Below are 9364 nucleotides of genomic sequence, written 5' to 3'. Positions count from 1 at the left end.
TGCAGCATACATTAGAGCATGGATCTCATTTTCTTGTCCTAATCACTTTTCCCTTAATAATAACAGAAAAGTTGAGAAGACAGGATACATACACAGATGTGGATGGTTATTGGTTTTGAGGTATTTTTACCCTTTCTGCAGGCTGTTGTCAATGTTTTTGTTTGAGTTGCTCAAGAATTGCTCTAAACAAACACAAAGACTGGTCCTGCAAGGTGCTGACTTGTGGTCCTGATCCAATCCATTAAAAAAAATGCAAGCAGAACTTCATACAGTCTGCTGAAGTTAAGCACATATGTTACAAAGTGTTTTGCTCAGCTGGCACAAAAGTATTTCGTATCTCACAAGGTTCAACTCCTATGTTTAAAATTTCAGTATGGATATTCGTTTGTGATGCAGAAGTCTCTGATAAGAAGAGGAAGCTAAACTGGATAGACACCAACATGAGGATTCCTGGCACAGTTTCTGCGCAAACATGCCTTCCCAGGCTTTGCATGGTCTCTCTGACATCCACTGTTGTTTACTAGATTTATTTTTAAATGCTGCAAATTGCTTTTGGAGTTCCAGTCCCAGATACTGATTTCCAAAATACAAAGCTTATGAAAGAGCTTTGTGTAGAAATAACTCTCAACCATGCCATGTGATTTTCCCCCCACCCCCCCAAGACCTTTCTGACATAAAAGGAATTTATTTTTAAAGGAATCTGCAGCATATTGTGTATAGACAGAGACAAGACAGCAATAAATGTAAATTAAACATTCAGAGGAATATTACTTGCACAGTTTTTGGAATTCTAATATAACTTTCACTTTCATAACACATTTTTACAGGACATTTTGACATGGGCAACAAAACACCAAGCCTAAAAATGTTACCATTGAATTCAACAGGTTCAAGAGCAATTGAATATCCCAGCATCTTTATGGCTTCCAAAATAATCAGAGGTCATAAGAATTCCAGCAATTACAGAAAGCATTCTTTAAATTAGGAATCAGAATCATCTGGGCACTGATGTCTGAAATCCCATCAATGTAAATTCCCATTGAGCATGAGAAGCATTCCAGGCAAGACAGGGAAATTGGCTATGTTGGCTTTATAATCTCACTGTAAACACTGTTGGAACCCACTGTATTACTTCAGCTACCAAACAGTGTTACTTTAGCGAGCTCCACAAACCATCACATGTCACATAACAGGCTGATTTTGGCTATTCTTACAGCTCCAGCAGAGTTCAGACTAGCTCTGTAAGCAGTCTTCAATCACAGCTACAGCTGCCTCAAGCCTCTCAGGCATGTGCTGAACAAGAATCTTGATATTCTCTGAAGGTGTACAGGCTCAAACTCCCAAGAGACCTTATGTGATGTCTCCCTAATCAAGGCTGTCACCTTCCGTCTGATCTCAAGTTGTCTAAAAGCCAGTATTTGTTAGCTTTTCTGCACCTGAATCCCTATGCTGAATCCCTGGCCTTGTTTCCTGCACTCAATTTGAAATTCAATTTCCCTTAGCTCTGCCCAGATAGACACCTGCAGAAGCATAGCTGTCCCTAAACTTTTTTCTCCCACAGTGTTTTCAAGGAAAAGACTTACATTCCCTTACTAACAGCTTTCCATATTGATTTTAGGAGCAGCTCTTCTAATAGAAATCTGCTACCTATCTCTTCTAGGGCATCTAGAACCCAGCTTACCTGAGCAGTACCATAGTTTAATTGCCCCATTACCTGCAAGACAGAAAAACACATGCAAAGACAAAACCACTGTTCACTTTCCTCTGGTCACCCACACAACTTGCTTTATCAGTTTTTAGTGTCTGCAACAGCACACCTGCTGTTACATTTATTTTCCCAGAAGACCCCACATGGCCATAACAGTTTGTCAGCAATGCCAGCCTCTTCACTGGACATGTTTTGCACCGGCTCCTGCTTAGCCACTGCGAAGTTTACAGTGATTGACATAAAATTTGCCAACATAGACCTTTTTCTTGTGAGATAATGTGAAAACAAACAGAATGACACATGGAGCGTTTCAAAGCCCCACTGTCAGTGATGCAGGTGAATGTTTGGTAAGTCAGCTGGAAAAGTGGTTTTGAGGCAAAGAGCCCATGGGAAGAAGCCTGTTTCTCAGTTTTTGCTCTTAATCTCCATGTTATTTAGTTTTCTCCTTATCTCACCAGAACGGAGATAACAACACAGTTGCGCTGTGAAAGGCAAGAAATTAAAGGTTCTGAAAATGCTGAGATCATAATCCAAAATTTCAGAATATTAATCTGTGATATCTCAATTTTCAACAAAACTCATTACTAAGAGCATATTTACAAGTGAATTACTCATCCTCAATGAGATGTAATATAAAGAATGGGGAAATTAGTTGTAACCACTAAAGAAGAAAATTAGTGTGAACTACATATTTCTGATAAATCTTCAGTAAACAAAACTCAGACAGCATCAAAAGCAAATAGTTACTAATAGTTTCTAAAAATTACCTGATTATATAATGTTCTATTACTTTCTGCTGATGAATTTTTAAATGGAAAATATTTTCTCACATCCCTGCCACAAATTCAGCTATGTTTTTGTGCCCAGAGGCAGGTTGTCTCAAAGGATGTACATAAGCAGAGACTAACTCACACAGACACATGCTCATTGGTTTTTCACAGAACCCTTTAATTTTGTTCTTTTTCCCTTTGTTGTTCTCAGTGAAAGTAAAATGCAGCCTCCAATAATTCAATTTTTTCTGTTTATTTCAAGTTTGAGCTTTAATGCATTCTTCCCAATTACTTCATACCACCTTTGGCATTAAATTGAGTTTAAATAAACTCTTGAGTACAAACCTCTGTGGTTGTTTAGGGGAGTTTTATTTTCTTTTAGAACACCTTTTCTCATTGGGCAATAAGAGTAAAAATATGAAAATATTTTGCATGCTGGAAAACAATGCGCAGAAGGAAGGTATAGGGATATATGAATACTCTAAGGTCTGATGTAGTCATCAAGAATTTGAGAGATTAAGCTGCACATGTGTAATTTTTATGCAACTGGTATAACTCCTCGGCCTTCAACCTATTTACTAGTCCCCCTAAGTCTGTGAATTTCCAGCTTAAATGTTTGTTCAGACTCTGTTGCCATAGCCCCTCTGACTCTGAATTCTTGGGAGTTTCTGTGCCAAGATTTTTACAGCCAACAACATTTCAGTTACTTGACTTGCATAACCTCTTCTGTCTCATTTTATAATATATATTTAACAAATAAAAAAAATCCAATCATATATGATGGTGTTGAGAACAGCTAGAACAGGGATTTATTGACTAGATTTCTGTACTCATTGATGAACAGAACTGAAGACATTTATTTCTGCTTTCTGGATGAAAGTGGTTAAGAAGCTTTCTAACTTTTAAATTTACATTAATTTTAAATAATTTTATTTCTAATTCTGCTGACTGTGTTTTTTATCACAGAAGTGAATAAACGTGGAGAAATCTAGTGGTGATGGAAGGTATATTAACTGCAGCTGATGCTAGAAATAGTACAAGAAAGCAAAGTCAGTGACAGATTTATACCATATGAGATAAGACACTACACTGGTAATATATCCCAAGATATATGCTATATATATGATAGCAGTTTATTTACCTCATTATGTTTTAAGTATAATATTTAAAAGATTTAATCTTCCAGTTCAGATTAAGTAGTATGTGTCAGGTGGTAGAAATTCTGTATTGGTAACTGACAGAAAAAAGCTTCTTCCAAGTTGTTAGAAATATTCTTTGCACCTATCAGATGTGCTAGATCATACCATAATGGTAAATAATTTCATGTGCCCACTAATGGAATTCTTAATGTATTTTAACTCACCAATATTATTATTCCTAGGTCTATCAGTCACAAAAGGAATCAGTGACTCTTTAGACCCAACAAAAAGAACATTTGACCACTCTTTTGTGATTGTGCATCTCAGGAACCCCAGTGCCATTTCCTCCTTCCCTGTAACTCAGTCCCACTGAAACACACTATCCTGAGTCATGTAAACCTAGATACAGTCAAACTGCACGCATTCATCAGAACTTCTGATACTGGCACTCATGCATGCACTGGCACTGTTGAACCTCACAATATTAGCAATGAACCTTTCCAAAGTTAAACATACAGAGAGATCAAATGAGAAGGCAAAATTAAAAGAAAAACCTAATTTTTTTAAAAAATAGAAGGGAAATCAGACAAGCTCAGTCCTTGCTGAGCTGTTTTTAAAACAATACAAAACCAGTTGACTACGACATTGCACTAACATGAATTCAGTCTTAAGTGACATAAAGAAATATAATACTATAAATTTGCAATTGGTATAAATTGGATGAAAAAGAAAAAAGCTGAAGCAGGAAGGAATTATACCTTCATTACTTGCAATTTATTAAAATAAAAAGAAGACTACAGTTTAATACTGTTGTGTAGTAGTTCTCTTAAAGGTTGACAGAAAAATTATTCTCTAAAGACATTATGTGGGAGAGGAATTAAATTAGGGGAGGAAACTTGCAGACTTGCAGAAGAAAACTTGCAAAAACTTGCAGAAGTGCACTGAATTACTGCACTTAAAAATAAACATATCAAATGCCATTTCAGATACACAATTCAGACTCATGATTCTAACTTGCACTGGAAATCATAGTGGGATGCTGGAAGTACATAAGAACACAGATGCCCAGAGCTGTGAAATTCTTTATGTATTTTTAGAGGAAGTACTGAAAACTGCAAAAGAGTTCATGGCACTGTATCTTATAGTCTGCTTGGGTCTCTGCTTATCAAATGGGACTAAAGAGGTTACTGGTTCTCTCCTGAAAAAGCATCAAAATCACTGTAAAATAGACATTATTATCTTCACTCAGTTCAAAATCCAAGAGGAAGAATCTAGGTAGTTTTTCATCTAAAACTATTTTTGGTTGCTTTGACATCACAGTGTGTTGTGGTTTGACCCCAGCTGGCAAATAAGCATCACCCAGCTGCTCACTCATTGCCCCCAAGTGGGATGGAGGAAAGAATCAAAAAGAATGGTAGATGTGAGAAAACTCCTGGGTTGATACAAAGGCAGTTTAATAGGTAATGCAAAAGCTGTGCATGCAAGCAAAACAAGGAATTCATTCACCGCTTCCCATGGGCAGGTAGGTGTTCAGCCACGTCCAGGAAAGCAGGGCTCTATCATGCGTAACTGCTGCTTGGGAAAACAAGCACCATCACTCCAAGCATTCCCCCTTCCTTCTTCTTCCCCCAGCTTTATATGCTGAGCATGATACCATGTGGTTTGGGATATACCCTGGGTCAGTTGGGGTCAACTGTCCTGGCTGTACCCCCTCTCAGCACCTTGTGCACCCTCATCCTGCTGACTGGTGGCATGAGAGGCAAAAAGGCCTTGGCTTTGTGTAAACACTGCTCAGCAGTAACGAAAACATTCCTCAGTTATTCAGCACTGTTCCCAGCACAAATCCAAAACACAGCCCCTTATTAGGTACTATAAGGAAAATTAACTTCACCCACCCAAAACCAGCACACAGTATCACAGCACTGAATTGTCACTATTACTTATACATGTTATACACATATACTTCTCATATGAAACCGGCAAATTAGAATTTCTTTCCCTCAGGAGTTCTACATATAGCTGGGTTTCATTATTTCATAAAGACCTGAGCAAAAGAAGTAGGTTTGGGAAAGGACTTTGAAAGCAGGTTTTGGTTGGCCTGTTGAGTTATTTTATGAAGACTACAATAGACAAAAATAGTTATGGAGATCTAACAAGGCTGAAAGTACTACTCACCAGCACTGTACAGTTAGTTCAAGCAGAGTCAAATGAAAAAGCAATCTCTGTAGCAGAGTTAATGGGAAATATGAACCTAGAGCAGGTTGAGAAATTAGCTTTGAATCAGCAGCTTTTTTAAAAAGCCATAGGCTTACAAGTATTTAATGTTTTCCACTGATAAAAGAAGACAGTGGGAATCCCCTGCATTAAATTCCATCTTCAGCCATGATAGTGTGAAGTGTAAGTGCTTGAAAGTATGTCCACAAAGTATTTGTCAAAAAAAAATAAAATCTTCCCTTCCCCCAAAACAAATCAAAGTTGTCAACATGTTCTAATGAAACAAAATAGAATTGCAAGCATTTTCAGGACAGGACTATAACTCGAGATGTTACAGGTAAATTGGATAAATCATATGAAATGAATAATGTGGCATTCCATGAATGCAACCACAACTGATTGTGGAACTGTTAACACTTGACATGCCAAAGTTAAGCCAAAATCTCACTCAACTGAGAATTCCTGTGTCAATATAAAATTCAGCTTTATTTTTTTAAAATCAAGATAAAATCACTGTGCTACTCTATCAAAAAAATTAAAATTCACTGTCGGCTACAAGTGCTTCCAGATAAACTAGTGCTATGGAGGGACACCTCCAAAAAACTTTGCAACCTACGTATTTTATTCAATGCTAATTTCTGCAATATGCACTCCCGTAGTTTGTCTCAGCAAGTCATGGTCTGAATAACCTGTTTCTCTTCGGATGCCACAGAAAGCACAAGACATGTCCTGATCTGGTTTCTACTCTGTTGAAATACTAGGGAATTTTCATCTCAGTTCAATAGGGTCAACTTACAACTCTCCTGCCTTCTCTTGGAAACATGAAGGCACAGTGGATACTCAGAAATATTTTTTTTATGATGACTGAGATATACAATATAATTCATGGTAATCAAAAAACAGATTAAATAAAACTCCATTATTTACTCATCGGTCTACAAGGGACTGCAGTACTGGTGAGACACAATGAGTGATACATATTGAAAATTTCAGCACTTCTAAATTTTACCTTTGCGGCAAATGCCCTTTCTGCACTTGATGATGATTCTACTTTATATAAAGGTTTTTAATTTCCCCTGTTCAAGTCCCTTTTATTCAACACTACAGAAGGAATTATTTTCTACTTGTTTTTCAGATAGCCTGAGGAATTTTTGAAGATCATAACTACTGAGATTATTAAATGGACAGTGCTATTCACAGGAATGGACTACTGCTGTAGCACCACAATTAGTGGAAATCTGAAGCAGTGTGACAGATCTACATTGCACTTCATACCCTTACTAAGTAATGTTTCTATGGAAATTGCTTCTTAAAGAAAAAACACCATAAAACTGTGTTTTTCTTCTGTTAAACTGAATAACTGCATTCCAAAAACCACACACAGGGACAGCAGCACCCAGCTACTCTTCCTATACATAATCAGGCTAAAGAATACAGTGACTTGCAAATGACGGCTTAGGTTATATCATATAAAATATTATATGTGTAATATTGGCTGCTCTTCTCACTCAAACAGCAGTGTACATGTGTATTTTTTAATTTATGAAAAAAAAATCCTACCATTTGCCTTCAAAACTCTCATTCAAGCTTTCTTTTACTGCAATTTTTAGAACAGCAGCGCTAAGCATTGGTCTGTTTTGACAAGTGTTTGTCAAATCATTTGCAGCCACTCTTCTATCATGACTTTAGGCCTCCTGCCTGTTTACCTCACTGAGCTTTTTACTGCTTTATCCCAGAAGCTCCTCAAAAGCAAGGGCTATAATACTGTGCCATGTGTAGAGTAATGCATAAATCACTTCATGACTAACCAAGGACACAAAGCTGGGTTAGAAGTCGGAGGCAAGACTGATTTATGGCAGATTCTCAGTTAACTGCATTAATGGACTGTGAGGTAATATAGATCACTTTGAATTTCCTTCAGTGTTACAGGCTAAAAGCATGTACATTATCTCTTACAATTGGTCAGCTGACATGCTGCAACTTAAGAATCTCAGTCCTTAATTCTGATGTTACAGCAAACATTTTAAGAACTCAGAGTAAAACTGAGGGGACAATGCGTCTTTTCCATGACAAATTTTTCCTTTTTTTTCTTGTCATCCGCTCTGGCTGTATATTATGGGTTGGTGCAGTAGTACATTGTTCAACTGCAGGGGCTGCAGGGAAATGTCTGCTTCAGTGCAGAACATCCTCCTCCTTCTTCACAGACCTTGGTGCCTGCTGAATTGTTTCTCTTACATGTTCTCTCTTTTCTCTCTGTCTGCTCCTGCACAGAAACTTTCTCTTCTTCTTAAATATGTTATCACAGAGGCACTACCACCATTGCTTATGGGCTCAGCCTTGGCCTGTGGCGAGTCCATCTTGGAGCCAACTGGCAATTGCTCTATTGGTCATACGGGAAGTTTCTAGCAGCTTCTCACAGAAGCCACTCCTGTAGCCCCCCTGCTACCAAAACCTTGCCACAGAAACCCATTACAAGTGGAAAAACTATCTCAAAATTCTCATATCTTGAGCATTCATATTTTGCTATATTTTTTCTGTGATAGCTTGAGCTTTCACTTGCTATTTCTGTCTTCAATATATTATTTGGTAATATAAAACTTTTTTTGTCCCCTAAAATGAAGTTCTCTTGCCTTCATATTTCTTCCTCATAATAACTTCATTTTTCTGAGGTGGCAATACCAGAAAAATATATTTATTGTTTTGAGTAGGGAAGAGATAAATTCTGAGTGAACAAAGATACTAGCTTTGCAATTGAATCGGAAGACAGGCTCTTTACAAGTCAGTATCCCTTCTGGTGCAGTGTCTACTCCAGGCATTATACCATTAATGCACGTTTGAAACTTCTAGAAGGGTGATGGTGGACAATTTTATTGAAACTAATGGATTGCAGAATAGAAAAGTCTTAAGAACATCTCCCCAAAATATCCTCATTACCTCTCTGTGTTCATTCAAATTGCTACTTCGCTGAGAAGTCATTGGGCTTGAATGTGGTCTAAATTCTAAGCAAATATTGATGACAATGATTAACAGGAGCAAAATATTAATTTACATAAGTAGTTTAGTAATATTCAAAACTCTGCTGGTCCTATTCTAGAGTTTTGAAGAAAGTAAGCGTGACCACTGGAAATATTGAGCAGATCTAACTCCCAAGAACTTCATGAAAGCCTCAAGCTCTGAGTTATTCTGATGGTCAAGATTCAGACCAGGATGAATTCAGAGGTCGTGGTGGTCATCATGGAAAAATCACAAGCACAAATAAAGAGTTCACGAGTACAAAGATGAGGCCTCAGTGCTTTTAAAGTGCATATAATCCTGACCTGGAGAAATCAAAATAGCACTGTTCGTCTGGAGCTTATGAAAAAGATGGACTCACTAATTAGAAGAGAGTTGCAAAGCATATTTGAAGTAATAACCTGAAAGAGAATAGCCAATATGGATTTCAAAGGGAAAAGTTTCCTCCACAAAGATGGTTATAAAAGGTTATGGAGTTGATTATGGCAGTTCATTCAAACTGTTTGGTATTCAAAAGGCAT

This window comes from Nestor notabilis, unplaced genomic scaffold (assembly GCF_000696875.1).
Source record: "Nestor notabilis isolate BGI_N333 unplaced genomic scaffold, ASM69687v1 scaffold539, whole genome shotgun sequence".
In the NCBI taxonomy this organism is placed as follows: Eukaryota; Metazoa; Chordata; class Aves; order Psittaciformes; family Psittacidae; genus Nestor; species Nestor notabilis.
Note: the sequence above shows the minus strand (reverse complement) of the source record.